Source organism: Trichosurus vulpecula, chromosome 5, assembly GCF_011100635.1.
Source record: "Trichosurus vulpecula isolate mTriVul1 chromosome 5, mTriVul1.pri, whole genome shotgun sequence".
Taxonomy (NCBI): Eukaryota; Metazoa; Chordata; class Mammalia; order Diprotodontia; family Phalangeridae; genus Trichosurus; species Trichosurus vulpecula.
In genome coordinates, this window is record NC_050577.1 from 184,711,558 (window position 1) to 184,735,361 (window position 23,804).

The 23,804-nt window shown below is 35.1% G+C and overlaps 1 long non-coding RNA gene and 1 pseudogene across 1 annotated transcript in view; both read left to right on the top strand.

The window, feature by feature from the left end:
- LOC118851979 overlaps positions 1-23,804 on the top strand; it is a 194,752-nt gene that overhangs the window by 41,555 nt on the left and 129,393 nt on the right. The gene's annotated exons all lie outside the window — the stretch shown is intronic.
- Positions 11,790-12,136, top strand: LOC118851978 (annotated as a pseudogene).

The window sequence follows — 23,804 nt, forward strand, 5'->3', positions numbered from 1 at the left end:
AAAAACAACTTTAAAATAATGCCTCAAATCGAATTCTGGAGTGACAGAACAAACAAAGGTCAGGATGAAACATTCTTTCAGCCCAAGAGAACTTAGGAGATCAGAATGAGAAATCTGTGACACAAGGGAAGAGGGTAGCCTAAAGTTTATAATAATGCCACTCCCCACCCCATGCAGGAAACAGAATTCAACTATAACATAAATTCAAAGCAAAGAAATAAGCTGGGGAAAATGAACAAACAAAAAGAACCTGACCCTAGAAAGCTAATGGGGTGATATGTAAGATCAAAACACAAACTCAGAAGAAGATAATGAAATGAAAATACCTACAAGCAAAACCTCAAAGAAAAATGTGAATTAGACACAAGTCAAACAAGAATTCCTGAAAGGACTAATAAATGATTTTTCAAAATCAAAGTGACAGAGGGAAAAATAGGTAAGAAAAAAAATGAGAGCTAGGAAAAAAATTATGAAAATACAATTTACAGCTTGGTAAAAGAGACACTAAAAATCCTGAAAAAAATAACACTATACATGGTGGACAAAAGTAGGAGGAAACTTATTTCCAATGATGACTTCCAGTTAAACACACACACACACAGAGAGGGAGAGAGAGAGAGGGAGAGAGAGAGAGAGAGAGACTCACAATATTTCCCTTTCATAGTTAGATACATCTAACAATAAAATAAATGATAAAGAAATTAGGGAGATCAGTAGAATATTGGAAAAATTAACTATGATAGACCTCAGGAGAAAACTGAATGAAATTTTTTTCAGTCATACATGGTATCGTCACCAAAGTTGACAATGTATTAAAAGCACAAAAACCTGACAACCAAACGCAGAAAAAAAGAAATATTAAATGCACCCTTTTAGGATGCAATAAATGTAATGTAATAAATGGAATGGAATGTATTAAATTAAATTTAATAAAGGGCCATGAAAACATAGATTAAAAATTAATTGGAAATGAAATAATCTAATCATAAAGAATGAGTGGGTAAAAGAATAAATCAGAGGAAGGATCAATAATTTCATTAAAGGGAATGATAACAATGAGACAACATTCCAAAATTTATGGGATGTAGCCAAAGCAGTAAAATAGAGAACAAGCAGATGAATGAATTGGACATACAATTTTTAAAAATAAAAAAAATTTAAATCCCCAACTAAATAGCAAAATGGAAATCTTGAAAATCAAAGGAGAGATTAATAAAATCGAAAGTAAAAAATATTGAACTAATGAATGAAACTAGGAGCTAGATTATGAAAAAATGATAAAATTGATAAACCATTGGTTAATTTGAATTTAAAAAGAAAACCAAATTTCCAAGATCAAAAATGAAAATGATAAATGCAACACCAATTAAGAGAAAATTAAAGCAATTATTAGGCATTATTTTGCCTGATTATATGCCAGCAAAACTGACAATCTCAGTGAAATAAATAAATATTTACAAAAATATAAATTGCTCAGATTTACAGAAAATGAAACAGAATATTTAAATAATTCTACCTTAGAAAAAGAGATTGAACAAGCTATCAATGAGCTTCCTACAAAAATCTCCAGGACTAGGTGGATTTACAAGTTAATTCTACCAACCATTTGAAGAACGATTAATCCTAATACTATATGAACTATTGGGAAAAAATAGGTAAAGAAGTCATCTAACCAAATTCCTTTTATATTTCAAATACAGTTTTCATACTTAAACCAGGGAAAGCAAAAAAAAAAAAAAAACAGAAAGAAACTATAGACTAATTTCCCCATTGAATATTGATGTAAAAAATTTTAAATAAAATAATAGCAAAGAGATTATATCAATATATCCAAAAGATCCTACACTATGATTAGGAGGGATTTATAGCAGGAATTCAGAGCAGGTTCAATACTAGGAAAATTATTAGCATAATTAACTCTATCAATTAGCAAAAATTACATGATTATATCAACATATGCAAAAATAAAGGCTTTTGACAAAATACAACACCCCATTCCCATTTAAAAAAAAACACTAGAAAGCATAAGAATCAACAGAGCTTACCTTAAAATGTTCTAAAACCATCAGCAAACATTATCTGTAATGGAGATAAGTTAGAGGCCTTTTTAATAACATCAAGGATGAAGCAAGGTTGCTGATTATCCCCCCTATTATTCAATATTGTATTAGAAATACTTTCTATAGTAACAAGACAAGAAAAAGAAATCAGAAGAAGAAGAATTAGCAGTGAGGAAACAAACTACCACTTTTTTCAGATGATATGATGGTGTGCTTCAAGAACCCTAGAGAATCAACTAAGAGAAGGGGAGAATTTGGAACTCACAATTTTTTAAAAACTAATGTAAGAATTTTTCATGCAGTTAGAAAATATTTAATGAAACAAAGATATAGTTTTTAAAAAAATACTGTATGACAAGCTTGCTGACATCAGATAGTTTTTCATTTTTCACACTGATATTCCCAAAGCCTAACACAGTTCTGTGTCACATAACAGATGCTTAATAAATGCTTGTTGATCGGTGGATTGGTTGATTTTGCTGAGATGTTTTAAATGATAAAATTAGAGTAAGGAATGGCATCTGAGGCAATGCGGCCTTGGAATCGGGAAGATTTGGGTTTGAGTCCTACCTGTGACATAGACTAGCCATGTGACTATGGGCAAGTAAAACGTCTCAGTGGCCCACAATCTCTAAGATTATAAATTATAAATGAGATACCACTTAGCATTGATGAAGAGAGTTTTTGTACTAGAATTATCCTAAACAGACAAAATCAATGGTCATGAACATCCTCCACCTCACCCCACTCATAGAAAAATGACTTAAGCAAAGTAAGGCATAAAATTGGTAATCATCTTGTAAATTAATCTCTGGAAATAGAAATATTTGATTGTTCAGGAGTTCGTGGCTACACATAAGAGTTACGGCTAATTGATATTATAGTAATTAATACTAAAAACAATAGAGTAAGATTGAATTTTATATATACATGTATGTATGTATATGTATATATATATATATATGTATTTGTAGATTTCATCCATACTAAAGATGGTGAAGTCTTGAGATGATTGGGGATTTCAAACTGATTAGCTTAAATGTACAAAGCAACACATAGAAAATCTTGCAGAATAAACCCAGTACATAAACATTGAAGGACCATGAAAACAGTTTTAGATATATGGACTGGATTTTTTATTTCATTGGTATAGGGAATTCCCAGGTGAGGAAATTCCTTCTACCAATGAAAATCAATACTTTTTATTTGGCACTTACCATCTTAGAGAATTGTCTAAAGAACTATCAGCTTAAGTGAATTGGCCAAGATCACACAATTAGAATGTGTCAGAAGCAAGACTGAAACCCAAGTCTTCCTGGCTTTGAGGCCAACTCTCTATTCACTACACCATGCTGCCTCTCATGCTCTTTTAATATGTCAAATATATTCCAAAGTAATGTCCTCTTTATTAATAAACATCTTGCAGCAAGAATCTCAAAAAATTTCAAACTACTTTTTACTATATGTATGAGGATTTTTTCTCATATATGAGAAAATTGAAGCACAGAAATGTTGAATAATTTGCCTACATTTGTGAACAGGGAAAGTCAGTAGCAGTTCCAGGACCAGAACCCACAAGTCCTAAATCATATTTTTTAAATGATTACAAAACTCTGTTCCAGGCAGTTTCCTGTTTAATTGTTACTGTTCTTTATTTTAGATTGTTTTGGAAACACTTCTCATGTTGTTTTCAATGATTTACCGTGTCTGAAAATTAGATGTAGTCATTAGAATATGTTCCATACCAGTGTATTTTTCTGTCAACAAGGATAAGATCTGGACAAACTCCCCTCCCACAGAATATAATTTAGGTAAATAGTGAAGTATGGGTGCAAAGAATAACACATTCTTTTTTCAAGGTTGAGCTGACCGTGAATTCTAATATTGTCTCAGAAGGAACACGTGTTAGTAGCTTGTTGCTTTCTTCTTCTTCTTCTCCTTCAGAAAGCAAACATTCAGTTAGAACAAAAACAAGCGATCTTATTGGAAAAATATATATGCATTTCATGACAAAGAACAAAACAAGGATAATCTTGCCAAGGAAAATCCTGAACAAAATATGCTCTCAATTCTCCTGTTTAGAAAGGGCTACAAACTCTTTTCTATGGGATTGCTTCATCACTGAGACGTTGAACTTTAAGACAGCTTTATCCGACATAAACTGATGAATCTGTCTTCCAAACAGAGGAAACTGAAATGTCTCTTGACAAATGACTTAGGACTATAGACTCTAAGACCAGGCACCTACTTGTATGAATAAAGACCAAAATATAAATCAGAAGTCAACTGTATCCTTAAGACCTTTCTACATATTTATACTTTTGAAAATTAATAAAGCAGTTCAGTTATCAAAATCATTCTGAACAATCTAGCTGTGGTATTGAGAACTTGAACAACAGAAAGATGCTCAATAATGAATGGCTTAATTAAAAGTATCTACTATGTAATAATTAAGGAAAAACTATAAGCTCAGTTTAATCCTTTTCAGTGCTAAATCTGAGATAATGATGAGGATACTCATCTTGGCCCTGTGCATTGGGAATGAACAAAAAGTGCTGCAGAAAAAGGCCTACCTGGTATTGAGACTAGATTTATTGTCATTTGTCAATTGTCTAAATAGCTTCACAAGGTAAAATTTGAAATGATTTCATAAAGAACAAGTAATTGTTCTTCAAGAACAATTTAAGAACAAAAAAAAACAAGTAATTGTTCTCATAAAAAAGTAATTCCTAAAAAGAAGAGCAATCTACACTTATTGTCTCCATTCCCTTACCTCCCAGTCAGTTTTCAACCCAGTATAGCTATCATGACAGCAATCATGTCACTTGAGAATCAGTTGGAGGAACAGGGAATGTTTAACCTTAAAAAGAGAAGATTTAGGGGGAACATGCTTTTGTCTTCAAGTATTTGAAGGACTGTCATGTAGGAGGATTCAACTCTTACAGCTTAGCTCCAGAAGACAGACCTAGAGAGCACAAAAGTATTACAAAGAGGCAGAATTGAATTCAACATAAGGGGGAGTGAGGAAATTCCTTACAGTTAGCTTTGTGCAAAAAATGAGATGGACTGTCCCATTGAGCAGCAGATTTCTTCTTAGAGATTTTCAAAAGAAAGACTAGATGACATACCAAAAACTAAGGCCTTTCATCAACTAAATCACATGGAGCTAAAGGCAGCCAGGGACTCACTAACGATTCTTGCACATGTAACCAGGCAGAAGCAGCAAGGGCATTCTCTTCGCAACCCTTACTATAGTGGCATAGACTTGGGTATATTATGGCAAACTCAGAGTTACAAAGATTTAGACTGCTGCATAAGTTAAAAAGAAGGAACAGTTTCTGGCTCCCTCTATTCTATACTTTGAACCTACTGTGTAGCAAATACTGCTTTCTGTCACTATAATTCTTATAAGGAGGACTCAGGAGGGAGTAAAAGTAAAGAAGACAAGGGACATTCTCTTCCTTAAACCCTACTGCCATTCCCATGTCTATGGTGAATACTCAAAAAGACAAGTTGGTGTCTGTCTTTTCAACTTTGGGAAGAATTGGAGTGACTACTTATTACAACCTGTATGTGTGCAAGAGTTCCATCTACAATATCCCCAATAAGTATTCACTTAGCCTTTTCAAACATTTGGTTGTGGATTTTCCTTACTCTTATTTCCCTATGTCTCTCTCTGGCAATCTGCCTTTTGGTCATTTCTCTGCACCTCAAACAAAATAGGAAAGGAGCAGAAGCAAATCCAACCAGTTAATTTTTCTACCTGTTAGCAGCTATGGTAAGATCCAGGAGGATTTCGAACACTTTATTAAAAAATAAAGTGTCTTTCATAGCCTGAGGGTCTTCTTTAACTCTACTTGGGTGGAGGGGGGAGAATTGAATGAGCCAGAACCACTTAAATATTTTTTTAACTTTTCTTAGTTTCTATATTTACATTCTTACTGTGCTCAACTCAACAGAAATAGTGAGACATTAAGTAAGCATTCCACAAAAACTTTTAGGTAAATAGCATATAGTTAGGCAGTTAAATTTTTAGTTTTAAAAGTTTTCTTTGATGACTCTCAGTTTAGAGGAATCATCTCAACTCCATGGGCAGTGAAGTGGCACCATGGAGGCACCCAGGCCTGAAGTCAGGAAGACCATCCTCCTGAATTCAAATCTAGCCTCAGACACTATTTGTGTGACCCTGAGCAAGTCACTTAACCCTGTTTGCCTCAATTCCTCATCTGTAAAAAATGAGCCAGAGAAGGAAATGGCAAACCATTCCAGGATCTTTGCCAAGACTCCAATGGGGTCAAAAAGACCCAGACAAAACTGAAACAACTAAACAACAGCTCAACTTTTATTCATATCTGAAACATTTACACTCATACATTTTTTCCTGCTTTCAAAATGTTTATCATTTAAAAAGGAAAAGAAATATAGATTACCAAATTAGAAGAATTTTTAGACATCAGGTTTTCCAACACAACTAATGATTTCTCAGAACAAAAAAATTTGCAAGACCACAGTGTGCTATTCTTTGGGATGAGTTAGTATGCCAAAGTAGTTCATAATTAATATCCCAGGCTGCAGGTTGGCATTGAAATTGAGCTTAGCCATGCCTCTTTCCTCTTACATTGCTTCTGCTTTGTTAATTCAACTGTTTCTATGGTATTACTTTAGATGATCAAGAATTACTCATTTTTATTGAATTTTCAGACATTTACTATTGAGAAAAAAATTAGTTGAGGACAGAAATGCTTGCAAGTAAGAAACTAAAGTAAAGAACAAGCAGTAGTCAGAAAAGAAAGTCTTTAGATGAATGATGATGTTTTCCAATTTGAAATACCAAATTAAGCATGCTGAGACAGGGCAGCTCCTGTTTTCCAAAAGCATCCCATTCTGGCAGACATAGTTCAATAGGCTTCAAAGGAAATAAAAGAAATAATGACCTAGCTCATCTCTTTGCCAGAGTCCTATCTCCTAAGTCTGCATAATGATTTTGTCCACCTAGCGCACAGTAGAAAGGATACTAACAACATCCTTGACTCTTTGGTCTAGACTTGAGTTCTAAGATATTTAATAAATTTCTGAATTTAAAATTACTGAAAGTTATTTTTAGCTTCCAGTGGGAAATGAGAGATATTTTGGTACAATGCCAACCTGATTCATCTTCAAAGTATTTATTTTTCAGAACAAAACATTTGTTTTTTAAAAGCAGATATTGAGACTAGAAATTAGAGCACAGAATGTTAGAGCTAGAAGGTACTTTGGAGATTATCTAACAAAGTCCCATCACTTTCCAGGCGGGAAAACTGAGGCCCAGAGCAATAGTGATTTTTCCCAAAATCATGTACCTACTCAATGGCAGAGGGAGGACTGATATCCTAACTTATTTCACTGCTCTTTCTACCATACCGCAGTATCTCAAGTATCTTTAGTACATAATATCTGTGGGAAAGAATTGTTTGAAGCACTTTCATATCTACATTAAGTGCACACTTCAATTCTCCAAGAGACCTATGACCATATAAGTATGATCACTGTGTATTTGTAATACCTAAGATATGATATATACATATATATATCCTCAAAATCTTAGATTAGTTTTATGTTTTAATAGCTTATAAACTGAATATAATTATGTTCATAATAACATGAATATAATTATTTAACACTTTAAAGAAATAAAATCAGATTTAAATAATTAAAAAATAATTTTTCATGGGTGGGCAGAGCCAATATAATAAAAATGATAATTCTATCTAAATAATGTTTTCAGTACCATCCAAATTAAATTACCAAATAAAATCATTTTATTGATCCAGAAAAAATAACAAAATTCATTTGGAAGAGCAAAAGATCAATAATATCAAAAGAATTCATGAAAAAAAAATGTAGAGGAAGGAGGTCTATCAGTTCCAGATCATAAACTGTATTACAAGGTAGTAATTATCAGGACTATATGGTACTGACTAAGAAATAGAATGGTTGATCAATGGAATAGAATAGATATATAATACACAGTAGTAAATTATTATAGTAACCTTGTGTTTGATAAATGTAAAGATTTAAGCTTTCAGGATAAAACTTTCCTGGTAAAAACTGTTGGGAAAACTGGAAAGCAGTCTAGCAGAACTTAGATATAGAACACTATCTTACACCATTTACCAAGATAAGGCCAAAATTGATACTGACCTAGATAAAAGGGAAATATCATAAGTAAATTAGAAGACCATGGAACCCATTGCCAGTCAGATTTATGGATAGGAGAAGAATTTATGAATAAGCAAAAGATAGCATCATGAGATGTGAAATGGATAATATTGATTATATTGAATTAAAAGAGGGTTATACAAATAAAACCAATGTAGCCAAGATTTCTTAGAAGGAAAGCAGAAAATCGAGGAAAAAAAATTATAGACAGTTTCTCACATACAGCTGCAGTTGCTTCCAGCCCCAGGCCCACCTGGTGGGAGGAATTAAGTGGCAGATCAGAGCAGGAGTGAAGAGCCTGCTGAAGATCTAAGTCCAGTCCAGGTTGGGGGTTCTTGGGGAAGGAGGAGTGCTGGTGTGGCAGAGCTGGTGCATTCCCCCAGGCTTGGAACATAGTTCTCTTAACTCTACAAGCAGTCATACCCCACTGAAAAACTCAAGGGTCAAGTTTGTTGGCTGGGAATATGGCCAGGGAGCAAAAACATGCCCAGATTCAGTCTCAGACTTTGGAATCTTACTTTGGTGACAAAGAAGACCAAAACATACAGCCAGAAGAAGACAACAAAGTCGAAGAGCCTACAACAAAAGCCTCCAAGAAAAACATGAACTGGTCTCAGGCCATGGAAGAGCTCAAAAAAGGATTTGGAAAAGCAAGTTAGAGAAGTAGAGGAAAAAATGGGAAGAGAAATGAGAAGGATGTGAGAAAATCATGAAAAACAAGTCAATGACTTGCTAAAGGACACCCAAAAAAATACCGAAAAATACACTGAAGAAAACAACACCTTAAAAAATAGACTAACTCAAATGGCAAAAGAGCTCCAAAAAGCCAATGAGGAGAAGAATGCCTTGAAAGGCAGAATTAGCCAAATGGAAAAGGAGGTCCAAAATATCACTGAAGAAAATATTACCTTAAAAATTAGACTGGAGCAAGTGGAAGTTAGTTACTTGATGAGAAATCAGGATATTATAAAACAGAACCAAAGGAATGAAGAAATGGAAGACAATGTGAAATATCTCATTGGAAAAACCACTGACCTGGAAAATAGATCCAGGAGAGATAATTTAAAAATTATTGGACTACCTGAAAGCCATGATCAAAAAAGAGCCTAGATATCATCTTTCAAGAAATTATCAAGGAGAACTGCCCTGGTATTCTAGAGCCACGGGGCAAAATAGAAATTGAAAGAATCCACCGATCGCCTCCTCAAATAGATCCCAAAAAGAAATCTCCCAGGAATATTGTTGCCAAATTCCAGAGCTCCCAGATCAAGGAGAAAATGCTGCAAGCAGCCAGAAAGAAGTAATTTGAGTATTGTGGAAACCCAATCAGAATAACCCAAGATCTAGCAGCTTCTACATTAAGAGATCGAAGGGCTTGGAACGTGATATTCCGGAGGTCAAGGGAGCTAGGATTAAAACCAAGAATCACCTACCCAGCAAAACTGAGTATCATGCTCCAAGGCAAAATATGGATTTTTAATAAAAATAGAGGACTTTCAAGCTTTCTCAGTGAAAAGACCAGAGCTGAATAGAAAATTTGACTTTCAAACACAAGAATCAAGAGAAGCATGAAAAGGTAATCAAGAAAAAGAACAAGAAAAAGAAATTGCAAGGGACTTACTAAAGTTGAACTGTTTTGTTTACATTCCTACATGGAAAGATGATGTGTGTCATTCATGAGACCTCAGTATTAGGGTAGCTGAAGGGAATATGCATATATATATATGTGTGTGTGTGTGTGTGTGTATATACATATATATATATATATCTTTATGTATATATGTGTATATGTGAGTGTGTATTTATGTATATATGTATGTGGAGAGAGAAAGAGAGAGAGAGAGAGAGAGAGAGAGAGGGCACAGGGTGAGTTGAAGATGAAGGGACAATATCTAAAAGAAATAAAATCAAATTAAGGGATGAGAGAGGAATATATTGAGAGAGGGAGATAAGGAGAGATAGAATGGGGTAAATTATCTTGCATAAAAGTGGCAAGAAAAAGCAGTTCTGTAGGAAGAGAAGAGAAGGCAGGTGAGGCAGAATAAGTGAATCTTGCTCTCATCAAATTTGACCTGAGGAGGGAATACCATACATACTCATTTGGGTATCTTACCCCACAGGAAAAAAGGAGGAAGAAGATAAAAAAGGGGGGGATGAGAGAAGGGAGGGTAGATGGGGGTGGAGGTAATCAAAAACAAACACTTTCGAAAGGGGACACGGCCAAGGGAGAAAATTCAATAAAGGGGGATGGGTTGGGAAGGAGCAAAATATAGTTAGTCTTTCACAACATGAGTATTGTGGAAGGGTTATACATAATGATACGCATGTGGCCTATGTTGAATTGCTTGACTTCTTAGGGAGGGCGGGTGGGAAGGGAAAAGGGGAGAGAATTTGGATCTCAAAGTTTTAAAAACAGATGTTCAAAAACAAAAAAAAAGTTTTTGCATGCAAATAGAAAATAAAATACACAGGCAATGGTGCGTAGAAATTTATCTTGCCCTACAAGAAAGGAAAGGAAAAGGGGTTGGGAGGGGAGTGGGGTGACAGAAGGGAGGGCTGACTGGGGAACAGGGCAGCCAGAATATATGCCATCTTGGAGTGGGGGGGAGGGTAGAAATGGGGAGAAAATTTGTAATTCAAACTCTTGTGAAAATCAATGCTGAAAACTAAATAAATAAAAAGTTACATAGAAAAAAAGGCACTGTATCTCAGATATATAGAGAACTTTTTCAAGTTAATAAGAATATAAGCCATTTGCCAATTGATAAACAGTCAATGGACATGAACAAGCAGTTTTTGGGAAAAATCAAAGCTATATGTAGTCATATGAAAAAATGCTCTTGATGATTATTGATTAGAAAAATGCAAATTAAAACAACTTTGAAATACCATCTGACACCTAAAATGATAGAAAGGAAAAGTGACAAATGCTGGAGGGGATGTGTAAAAATTGGGACACTAATACACTGTTGGTGGAACTGTGAACTGATCCAACCATTGTGGAGAACAATCTGGAATAATTCCCAAAGAGTTATAAAACTGTGTATACCCTTTGACCCAGCAATATCACTCTTAGGAATGTTTCCCAAGATGATCAGGGAAAAAGCAAAAGAACCTATATGTTCTAAAATATTTATATTGGTGGTGGCAAATAACAAAATTGAGAGAATGGCTGAACAAGTTGTGGTATATGTTTGTGATGGAATGCTAATGTGTTGTAAGAAATGATGGAGATTGATTTTAGAAAAACATTGAAAGACCTGCATGAAATAACGAAGAGTGAAATGAGCAGAACCAAGAGAATGTTGTACACAGTAACAGCAATATTGTTCAAAGAGTAAATGTGCATGACTAAGCTATTCTGAGTTATGTGAATATTCAAATCAACTACAAAGGACTTGTGAAGAAAGATGCAATCCACCTCCAGAGAAAGAAATGATATATCGAACTAGGTATTGTATAGCTTCACATATATATCTGTGTCAAATGTTGACCTTCGCCTCTCTGAGCTCCAGCCCCGCAACTGGCAACATGGCTAAACGCACCAGGAAGGTCAGAATTGTTGTAAATATGGAACACGTTATGGTGCATCCCTCAGAAAAATGGTGAAGAAAATTGAAATTAGCCAGCATGCCAAGTATACCTGCTCCTTCTGTGGCAAGACCAAAATGAAGAGACGGGCTGTGGGTATCCGGCATTGTGGATCCTGTATGAAAACTGTAGCTGGTGGTGCATGGACCTACAATACCACCTCTGCAGTCACAGTCAAATCTGCCATCAGAAGACTGAAGGAATTGAAAGACCAGTAAAATCTTCTTATCAAATACCTATAGCCCATAGTCCAACAATAAATGGGTTAATTTATGGAATAAAAAAAAGTTGACCTTCTCTAGTGTGGGATGTGGAGGGAGGGAAACAGCTTAGAACTCAAATGTAACAAAAATAAAAATAAGTATTTTTTAAAATAAGCAAGACAAAACAAAAAGAAAAAAACAATCTAACACTTTGGGGACATGCTGTATACATACATACACATACCTATATGTATTATATAGATAGGCTGAAAACATTAAACATACACTAAAGAATATATATTCTCCAGACTATAATATGCATTGGATGAATAGGACAGGTGACCTATTTAGCTTGTTTTTCAAGTCTGTATAGACTTTAACAATACCGAAAAGCTGTAAAGAGCAAAAACAGAGACATAAGCAGGAGGTATTTGTGTGTATGATACATATGTGTGTATATGTATATTTATAATAATATGTGTTTACATACACACACATATATAGTGTTTGTGCCAGTATACATGCTGAATACACATACAGATATAGAAACACACATACACACTGAAGGATAAGCTCTATAGGTGGTCCATTCAGCAGCATATCATAGTCCAGGCAACAAGCATTCTTGATCCTCCTATTTGTTTTTGCCTTTATGCATGGTTAGTCCAAATTCTGTGAGGGATTATTGATCTCATTTAGGAGGCTCTGCTATATCCTGGAGCTTAATGTTATGAGTATAAGGCCATTGATAGGAGATGTCACTGTCGATAATCTCTCTTTGAAGTAGAGCCTTTGTATTGTGTCTCCTCAATGACAATGGTGAACATCATTAATGTGTATACATATCTGTTTTATGCCTCATTTGACATTCTACAGATGGTTTGAAAGCTGTGATTCTTAGAGCTTTCTAACTGCTTTCCTATCATTCTTTCATCAATCGACATTTATTAAACACCTTCTACATGCTAGGCACTGTGCGAAAAGAGATGGGAACAGCACAAGACCTGACAAAATTTTATTCCCATCACTATATACTCATCACATTATACAAAGTATGAGGAAAAAACCGGGATGTATAAATAAATATTAGTAATTAGAAAAAAGATAGAGGAGAATGATTAGAGTTCATTTCAGGAGTGGGGAACCTGAAGCCTCAAGGCCACATGTGGCCCTCTGGGTCCTCAAGTGTGCCCCTTTGACTGAATCCAAACCTTACAGAACAAATTCCCTTAATAAAAGAATGTGTTCTGTAAAACTTGGACTCAGTCAAAAGGCCATACCCAAGGACCTAGAAAGCTGCATGTGGCCTAGAGGGCACAAGTTCCCCACCCCAGGTTCGTGAAAAGACCAAATGAAGAGGAATTATAAGACAGACTGAGATTATGCATTGTCACTGGTCAACTGGTGCATATGTTAAATTTTCACTGGGCAAATTGCAATCACAAAGGGGAAATAACAGGAATCTATGGTACAAGATTTTTCTAGGAAAACACGAGTAAATATTTTAGAGGTATCAAGTCATAAATGATTTAGAAGTAAAAAAAAGTTCCTATTTTAATGGTATGAAATTTCAATTTCTCTAAAAATGGGGAATTTATAAATGGTAAGAGATTAAAGAACATGTTGTAATTGGACTGGAGTCAGGAAAACCTGTGTTTAAGTCCCACCTCTGACATTTACTTGCTGTGTGAATATAGTAAGTAACTTAAACTCTCTGCACCTTAGGCAGCTCACTAAGACTTATCTCTGAAATTATAGAGGAAGGTCATTTGCAATTGAATTCTGTATCCTTCACATAATAAGGTAGTCCAACCAGTTTGGCTTGTATTTGCCTTTGATCTAGGCTTCAGTGCTTGCTCTCTGACAAAATAGAAAAAATAATAATAACAAAGGCTAACATTTATATAGTGCCTACTATGTGTCAGGTACTATGCTAAAGGCTTTATAATTATTATTTCATTTGATTTTTACAACAGCCCTGGGAGATAGATGTTATTAATATCCCCGTTTTACAGATAAGGAAACTGAGACAAACAGAGATCTTAAGTGACTTGCCCAGGGTCACACAGCAAATAAGTTTCTGAGACTAGATTTGAACTCTGGTCTTCCTGACTACAAACTCAGTACTCTATATATTGCACCATAGACAAAAGAGGCAAAAGCCCACCATGGTAGCTCTTTAGGGAGGTAAGTCAAGTCCACAAGCATTTATTAATCACCAACTATGTACCAAGCACTGTGCTAACTGCTAGGGATACAAAGAAAGGGGGGAAAGGCTCTGCTCACACTCTAATTAGGGAAATAACACGCAAACAATTATGTGGAAACAAGATAGATATAGAATAATTTAAGAGATAATCTGTGAAGGAAGGCATTAACCTTAAAGAAGGTGAAATTTTAGCTGAGACTTGAAAGAGTCCAAGGAAGCCAGGAGGCAGAGGTAAGAAGATGAAGAGGGATGCAACTGCAAGCATGGGGTATGGCCGGTGAAAATGCACAGTTGGGAGATAGAATGTCTCCTTCAAGGAGGCCAGAGTCACTGGATCATAGAGTACATGGAGGGAAGTAAGGTATAAGAAGACTGAAAAAGTCAGAAGTTAATCTTAAACACCCAGTGGTTTACCATAAACAATATAGTCTAATTACATACTCTCCTTAACTGTGGTCAAAGAGATAAAGCCACTGACTATAACTTTTCTAGAGTAAGGATCCACCCACAGAGTATTTCTTGTCCTTGAAAGTCAGCATTTTTGTTGTCAGCTGTTTTCATATAACCACCCAACCTTTGAGTTAGTAGCTCTGAAGATAGATATAGCGTTAATACAGGGATGTTCTCATTAACTAGTCAAATATAGAACCATTTGCCAAAGCTTCGACTGTCTGACCTCTTTTCAAAGTAAAGAGTTTTATCATAATTTTGAAATACATGTTCAGCTTTTCAGGTTTATCTACATACAAAGCAAAGGATTGCCTTTGAAATATTAACTTGGGCATTTAGGATGCTATCAACTTAAATGTTTGTTTACATAAATCAAAGGTTTATTTTGAAAATATTTGCCACGTGCTGTTTTTGCATGCCAAGTGCTACAAAGAAAACATAAAAGATAAGGTTCTTTTGTATTACAAATGTCTCTTTACTTCAAAGAAAAGCTTTTGAGTTCAAGCACTCATTTTGGAATAAAAAATCTGTTTATAAAATGCAAACATCCTTCTAAAAAAGCTCACAATATCTCAGGGACTGTGTTTTCATAGGCAGAGTGAAATATATAGATGACATATTATTGTTATTAGATTGTAGCAGACAGCCAACCTGAATAACAAAAAATTTTAAAAGAATATTTTTCCCCAAAATAATAGTGGTATATTGTTTTACTTATATCAGGCATTCTAGCCTCCTTGGTTTACTTAAAGGTTTTGAAAAATACTTATATTGTCTTATCTAATCAGTCACCAAATCCTATCGATTCTTCCTCCTCAAATATTTTGTGTCAATTTTTCCCTTTCCTTTCAGCCTAGAGCATCTCATGCCTGGATCACTATTATAGGATGACAATCAAATTCTTTGCTTCCATTTTTTCTCTCCTGTCCAATACATCCTATATTCAGGCACCATAATTATCTTCTTAAGACACAGTTGGGCAGTTTGGCAGAAATTAGATTCAGACTAACACTTTACACTATATACCATATTCCTTTCAAAATGAATGCATGAGGGGGCAGCTAGGTGGCACAGTGAGTAGAGCACCTGCCCTGAAGTCAGGAGGACCTGAGTTCAAATCTGGCTTCAGACACTCGACACACTTACTAGCTGTGTGACCTTGGGCAAGTCACTTAACCCCCATTTGCCCTGCCTTCCCCCCTGCAAAAAAAAAAAAAACAAAAACAAACCAAAAAAAAATGAATACATGACCTTAATGTATTTATCTTTCATCTTCCAAATAAGTCAATAAGCCCCATGAAGGTAGGTAACTATGTCTTCTTGTTTTCATTCCTCACAATGCTAGCAAAAGAGTAAGAAATGAGGCAGAGAAAGGCCTAGTTGACCTAATTTAAAAAAAATAATAATAATCTGGGAGGGGAAGACCCTCAGGGTTTCTGGCCCACACAAAAACAAATTGCTATTTACATTCACTCTGAGCCAATCAGGGCCCAAACAGTGACTAAGTGGGGCTTGGCCTGGGACCTATCCTAGGCCAGTCAATGAAAGCCAGAGTGATTTGGGCCTAAGGCATGATCCATAAGAGAGAAATGTCCTTAAACCATGAGATATGTTGGGAGGTTTTAGCAATAAAATTTACATTTCTTGGGGCAAAGCACCCTCAGGTAAGGATATGATACCCTATGTGAACAGAGGGAATGGAAGGGAAGATGAAGAAGGGAAGAAAGAAAGGAAGGAAGGAGGGAAGGAAGGAAGGAACGGAAATAAAGAAAGAATGTGTTCCCCAACTGGACAGTTCCAATTGAGTCCCCAGTGAGACAGCTCCTACTCACAAAGGTTGTTGTTTGTTGTTAGCTCTAGAAGAGGACCATGACATCAAGGAGGTGATGCCATAACATGCAAGTCAGTTGGATTTAAGTGAGGCAGGGCTGTCCATTCAGGGCCATCTCCAGTCATCCTGATCTATATCTTGCCACTGGACCCAAATGGCTCTGGAGGAGAAAGTGAGACTGGTGACTACCCAACCCTCCCTTACAAATTCAATTCATTTGCATGTCATGGTGTTATCTCTCTGATATCACAGTCCCCTTTGAGAATGCAGAACAACAAAAGAGTTCACAATAACAGATGTTTAATAAATATGTGTTGGTTGATTAACTGATAAAGGAGGGTTTTGGCTCCAGTGAATTGTTGACATCATGAAACTCTTAATTGAGTTGTGTGTCAAATGAGCTTTACATTCATGTCTAACTACAAAGTTTTCATGCACCTTGTTAACAATATCCAAAATTAAACAATTCTAAGAACTGGGAATATATCCACTTAAAAAACTGACTAAATTGTTTAAGTTTTGTAACTTGGGAGGGGGTGTTGATATTTTGAATCCAGCAACTGTTAATTCAAATAAGAATTTTTCCTGCTGGGACTCTGCAGAAAACGAGAGTGATATAAATTCATGTATAAGTGAATATTAATTATATCCTGAAATTGATGAATGATTATCCTTAGCTTGCTATTATCTAAATATCCAAAGAACATAACACATATTTCCAATGATACTTAAAAGTTTCTTTTACTTGCATTTTGACGGCATACTGGGAAGGATTTTTCTTTTTATTTTCAATAATTTCATTATTTTGTCAATCAAATCACTAAACTAAAGAATAATTGCTTTTTAAAGTTTTTTTTAAGTTATTCTCAGGTCTAGTTTTATGATACCTCAACTTTTCTTTAATAATCAAGATATCACGAAATTTTCAAAACAAAGTGTCAACTCATGCTATGCACAGTTAATTTAAAAATAAATACATGCAATGCATTATTCTTAGGAATGTGTGTTAAGGCAGAGAGAGATAGAAGAATGTGAATATGTGTACATTAATGATATCACAGATCCATGGAATTGCTATAATAAGCTATTTTTTCCATGTACTTTTCAATGGCAAAATTTAAAATGTTATAAAATGTATAAATTTACTTTCAATTCTCAACAATCAATCAGTCAGTTAATAACCAAGCATTTATTAAGCACCTGCTATGTGCCAAGAACTGTGTTAGGTGCTGGAGGTAAAAAGAAAAAAGAGGTCCTACCTTCAAGGAACTTACAGTCCAATAACTATACAAAAATGATACATTTTCACATACACTATATACAACACATAGATTCAAGTACTCTTTTTACCAAAGAAATTTGTGGCCTATGTCTTTTTCATCTTTCATATAAGATTTATCTATATAAAAAAAGAGGAAGACCTCAAATATTTTTGTTCTATTAGGGTATCAGTGTGTAACTGAAATTGGTCATCTGTTGTCTCTTGTAGATCTGACAGATCCACTTTCTTTTCCAGTTATATTTTTGATTCAATTTTTATTCCCTTTCTTAATGGTCACTGGTAACAAGTTGCACTTTGCTAATACCCATTATGTATTTTTATATTACTCTTCAAGTTCTTTTTAGTTTTAGTTTATCTGAGATTTGAAAGTTCTGTGATGTACAGCCACATGACTCCAATCAGGAATATTTCAATACTTTAAATGGATCCATAATCTTACTGACATGTCTCACTCCAGATCTTTTCGTTGCTCAAGGAGGCCAATGGAGCAGGTAGACATTTATTGTCCTTTGTTTTTGCTACATGACTAGTCCATCTTTTTTTAAAAAAATATGTTATTACACATTTCCTCAGTTGTATTAGTTATGACTCTATACTCATGTCCAACATGGGTCCTTATCAACATGAATCAACATGTATTGATTCTTGTGTCAGCTGCAACTTTATTTTATTAGAGATTGTAGTGGTCCAAGATTCACAACCATAGACTATTACTAGGAAAATATTTACATTGAAAAAATTGAATCTTTGGTTGGAGTTGTTAAAAAAAAAACCTTTGCAGTTTCCAAACTTCAATCTTACCTGTTCTCTTTCTACTATTTAATTCTGGGCCCAATGTATTCCCATGTATTATCCATCTTCTTTGTGTGTTCCAAACATATATTCTGATGCAATAACTCCAACTACATGTTGTAAGCTGGAAAATAGACATTTTTCATCCATTTTAGTTTTTCCTATATACTATAAGACCTATCTCTTTTGAATTACTATGGATCTCAACAATTCTAGTTGTTCTGAGGCTTGATTTAATCAGTACAAGACCATCCATAAAAGTACATTTTGGGGAATTTAAGAAGTGTTTAAGAAGTGAGAATTTTTAGTAATCATTGATTCTTTTTAGGATAATTAAAGCCACTATATGATATCCTTAATGCAGTCTAGACTGATTACCACACAAATTATGACAATATGTTTAAAATTTTAATAAGAAACAAAAACAAGTTAAATGTCTTGTTATCTAAAACAAAATTATATATGTTCATATATAAATACTTACACAGTTTGGTCATTCTTCTTGAACAGAAAAAAAAAATACCAAAATAAACAAGTCAATTATCTGCAGATTCAGAACATGCTTTCTAAAGAATTACGTCAATGTGCTACCATACTTTTTCATATTAAGGATAATTTTTAAATGCTACATAATTACACGTAGCATCAAATACCAGTAAACATATCAGCTGAATCCAATTGAGCAAATATTTAAGTACCTGATGTGTGCTTTCATAGGCGTGAGGGATAAAAGACACAAAAATTAAACAACCTCTGTCATCAAGAGGTTTACATTCAAGTAAGATATGTAAAGAGCTTTGCAAACCTCAAACTACTCTACAAGTACTGGCTGTTATTACTACTTGGTAAATACAACATCTACAGGGACAAGTAAATACAAGGCAATGCAACAGGCACCAACAAGTGAGAAAATCAGCAAGGTCTTCGTCAGATCCAAATGAACAATGCATACAATGATTACAACTATGTAAATAAAGTCACTATGGACAGAACAAAATTCTGCTAAAATATAAATGAAAGTATCATATTGTCAAAGATGCTAAATAATCAATGAAATAGCTATTTTTCAGGGAATGTGCTTTGTAAGAGGGTTTATTGAATGTTTGTTGGATATCTGTCGTATCAAAACAAATATGTCAATAAATGAGAAGGAAAAGTTTCACATGTGAATACCTCAATCTTCAGCTGAGAATTGAAGGAAAGGCTGCTATTTAATCTAGGCATGGAGGACAATCTTTCTGAATATACAGAGATAGGATATAGTATACAGTAAGTGAGCCAGTTTGTCTGGAATTCAAAGCATGTGAAGGCAAGGAATAGGAAATCTCCAGAAGTGTAGATTGGAATGAGGTCATGGAAGTCTGGAAATGCCTACCTAAGTATTTAATCCTAGATCAGCCGCTTGGTTTCTAAGCATTTGTGCAGAGGCATGGAGGAGGGAGGTGAGGAATACCTAGCAGATCTTTTTCAGTTTATTCAAGAGGCTATTTATTAGTCATCGCTATTTTAGGTGCTAGGAATGAAACTGAAAAGGAAATACTTCCTGCACTCAAGGAGCTTACATTCCACAAAGGAAAATACTACATCCCTAAATAAATACAAAACATATATGAAGTAAATTACAAAAGTATTTCAGGTAGTCTCTGAGAGGATTAAGATGGGCTTCATGTAGGAGGAATCATTTGAATTGAGCCAAGAAGGGAACTAGGGATTTAAAGAGGTGGAAGGGAAAAAGAAGAGCATTCCAGACATGGGAGTAGTGGAAGCTGGGGTGGGCAACGTATGCAAAATTATGAAGAAAGAAGATGGATTGTCCTACATGGAGAACATCAAACAGGTCAGATTGCGTGAAGTGTAAAACAAGACAAGGTAATGTGAAATCTGGCTGGAAAGCTAGATTAAAGCCATTTCATTCTGGAGACAATGGGATGCCACAGAATCACCTTGAGCAGGGGACTGGCTCGGTCAGTGTGCTTTAGTAACATCAATTTGGCAGGTCAGCAGGAGACAGATTGGAAAGAGAAGAAACTAGCTATAAAGAGACCAGTTAAGAAGCCATCACAATTATCTAGGTATGAATCAATGAAGGTCTGAATAAGGGAGTGACACAAATGAAGGTGTCACAAATTGTGTGAATGGAGAGAAGGGGACAGATGTGAAAGATATTGAGGAGGCAGAATCCACAAGACAGTCACTGATTAAATAATAAGCCTGAGTGGTAGAGAAAAGTAGAGCTTGACTTCTAGGTTATGAACTGTAATGACCAGAAGAAAAATGCCCTTGGCAAAAACAGAGACATTAGGAGGTGAAGTGGATTTAGGGGAAAAGATCATGAATTCTGTTTTGGACAAGTTTTAGGTACCCCTTGGACATCCAGGTGGAGATGTCCAGCAGGCATTTGGAAATGTGGAACTGAAATATTCAATGAGGCTAAATATTTATCTGTTTATTAGGAAAATGAAACCCAAAGAGGGTTAAAGGACTTATGTAAGATCTCACAGGAAATGACTAATTCAGATAGTAGTGGGATCCAGGGCTTCTGATTCTAAATCTAGCATTCTTTCCACTATACAACAGTGATTCAAATAAAATCTAATAAAATCTGAAATTCAGTAATGGTGACTTGTTCATAGTCATACAACTACTGAGTGTCAGAGGCAGGAGATATGTGTGTATACATACATACATACATACATACATAATATAAATGTACATACATGAGCATGAAAATACATTTACATATGTATCTATATAGAATTAGCTTAAAGAAAAAGAACAAATGGTGGTGCTCAGAATGCACTTTAGATTTTTTTTATTAATTTAAGCTAGCATTATGTACTATATGAATACTCACAGGAAATATAATCACTTTCAATATTTAACACTTTAAAACAACAGGAAGATGACTCTCGTTAAAGATGGCAAAGAGCTGTTTCAAAATTATTTTTCCATCTCTTTGAATGTAGAGTTGTGTATCAATATTTTCACACAATCAGAAAATTCCAGAACTAAAAGGGATCCCTGAGGCCATCCCTAAATGGAATCCCATCTCCCACTTCACCCACAAGTAGTCACCCAGTCTCTCAGGAATAGGATCCCATTGTCTCCTGACGTAAACCATCCTACTTTGGGACAGCTCTCATTCTTAGCTATCCTATCTGGTCCCTAGTTCTGCCTTCTGAGACCAAGTAGAGAAAGTCTCACCCTATTCTAGGTGACAGCTCTTCAGACACTTGAGGATAGTTGTCACCTTTCCCTTTCTTCATATATATAGATGATATCTAGTTTTCTGATTATCTACAGACAGTCTTATTCCCAGCATTTTACTGAGGAATTAAATTATGCACTGTCTGGAGTCATACAACATACTCTCTTCTAGAAAGTGGGCCTGGTTAGGGTTTGGTTTTGAAATTTAGTTTGCATAATCTTGCAAAGCATAAACTCTAGGCCCATCAAAAATTTGTTCACAATCTTTTCTTTCCTAAAACTGTGGTGCAAAAAATTTAAGATTATACTGAAGATATGATTTGACCAGGGCAGGTGACATTTGGACTAATTTTTTTCCCTTGAACTAGACGTTACTCTACTCCTTAATGAGGTCTAAGACCACACTAGTTTTCTGGCTGATATATCACACTGCTGGCTCATATTGAGTTTGCAATGTAATTGATCACCCATACAGTTTCTACAGGAACTAAAGCCATCCCTCCTTCATCATGTGCCTTTGAAAGGATTTTGTGGAGCTTTTTTAAAGCCATCTAATAAATTTAGCTGTATTGGCTTTGGTCCATTGTTCCAACTTACTGAAATCTTTTTGAATGCACACTCCATGTCGTCCACTAAGTAAGCTAAATATCCCAGTCTTGTGTTTCATGCAAATTTGATAAGTACATCATCTATGACAATACAAATTATTAATATGAGAATTCTTTGAGATCTCTCCATGGTCAGCAGCCATTCCTTTAGTTATAATTCTAAGTAATACACAATAGGACAATCTGCTCATTTACCGGAAAATAATCTACTGTGAGCCAGTCTTACTCCCTACACATAAAATATTCAACTTCTAGTGGTATATAGAACTAGGTATCTGATTTGATAAAAACTGGGTTTACTAAGCTTCTAAAGAAATGAGGATAATATAGCACTTTGAAAAGCTTTACATTTAAACTATTAGTTTTTTTTACAACTTTGGCCATATGTGTTCAGTAAAACTGGTACATGCCATAAAGATGAATGCCTTCAGAGACATATATCTGACCAAAACAAAAGCAGTGTCACATTAAAACATACTTTTAAAAGAATGTAGAACACTAATCTTCTTATTAAGGTCAACATTTCTCTTCAGAAAGATATATTGTATATATATGTATATATATATGTATATATATATATATACACAAGTGAGTAGATATGCCTACATGTGTGTATATGTACATGTATGTATATGTCTGTATATCCCACATTTAAAGTTAATAGAGGTTGCTTGAAAAAAAATTTAGGAGAAATTTAAACCCTACTTCCCTGAAAGGCTCACTAGTCATGACTTAATTATTTGTGTTTGGATAATGCTGTGTAATTCATTTGGAGTGCCCCTCACTTTATACTTTCCTTCCTCTGCTCTGCTACCCATGAAATTTCTGGGCTTTGGCTAGAGAATGGCAACAGGAAGTGACAGGAGATGTGATTACAAGAGAAGAATGTGGCTATCACGATTGAAGAGGGCTCTAAGACAGCCTGATGCCAGAGATGCTCCTTGCCAGGACTGGCTGAAGAGTCTTCACTCTGATCCTTGATGGGCTAGCCAAGGCTAGAGTAATAAGAGTCTCTGCTAGCTGAATCAGAGAAAGTACTAACCTCCACAAGTTCTAGTTCACCATTAATCCTGAATGCCATGCACCAGACTGAACTAAAATCCTAAATCCACATGTTTCTGTGTCCTTTTAAGAGTATTCTGTATTGGAACACTAATTTAGCATTGAGGGGGCATTCTTTGGCTGAATTCCTGGAGAATGACTGCGGGAATCAAAAATTTCAAACTGCAGGAGAATTCATGAACAATGTTTCTGAAATCCAACCTCCTCTTGCAGAGAAAGGAGAGTTCTGATCTCATTGTCAACTTTGATCCCAGAATCTAACCAGAGAAGGGAATTTTCTAGGTGCGTCAGCTTTGGGGAATAGCTCACAG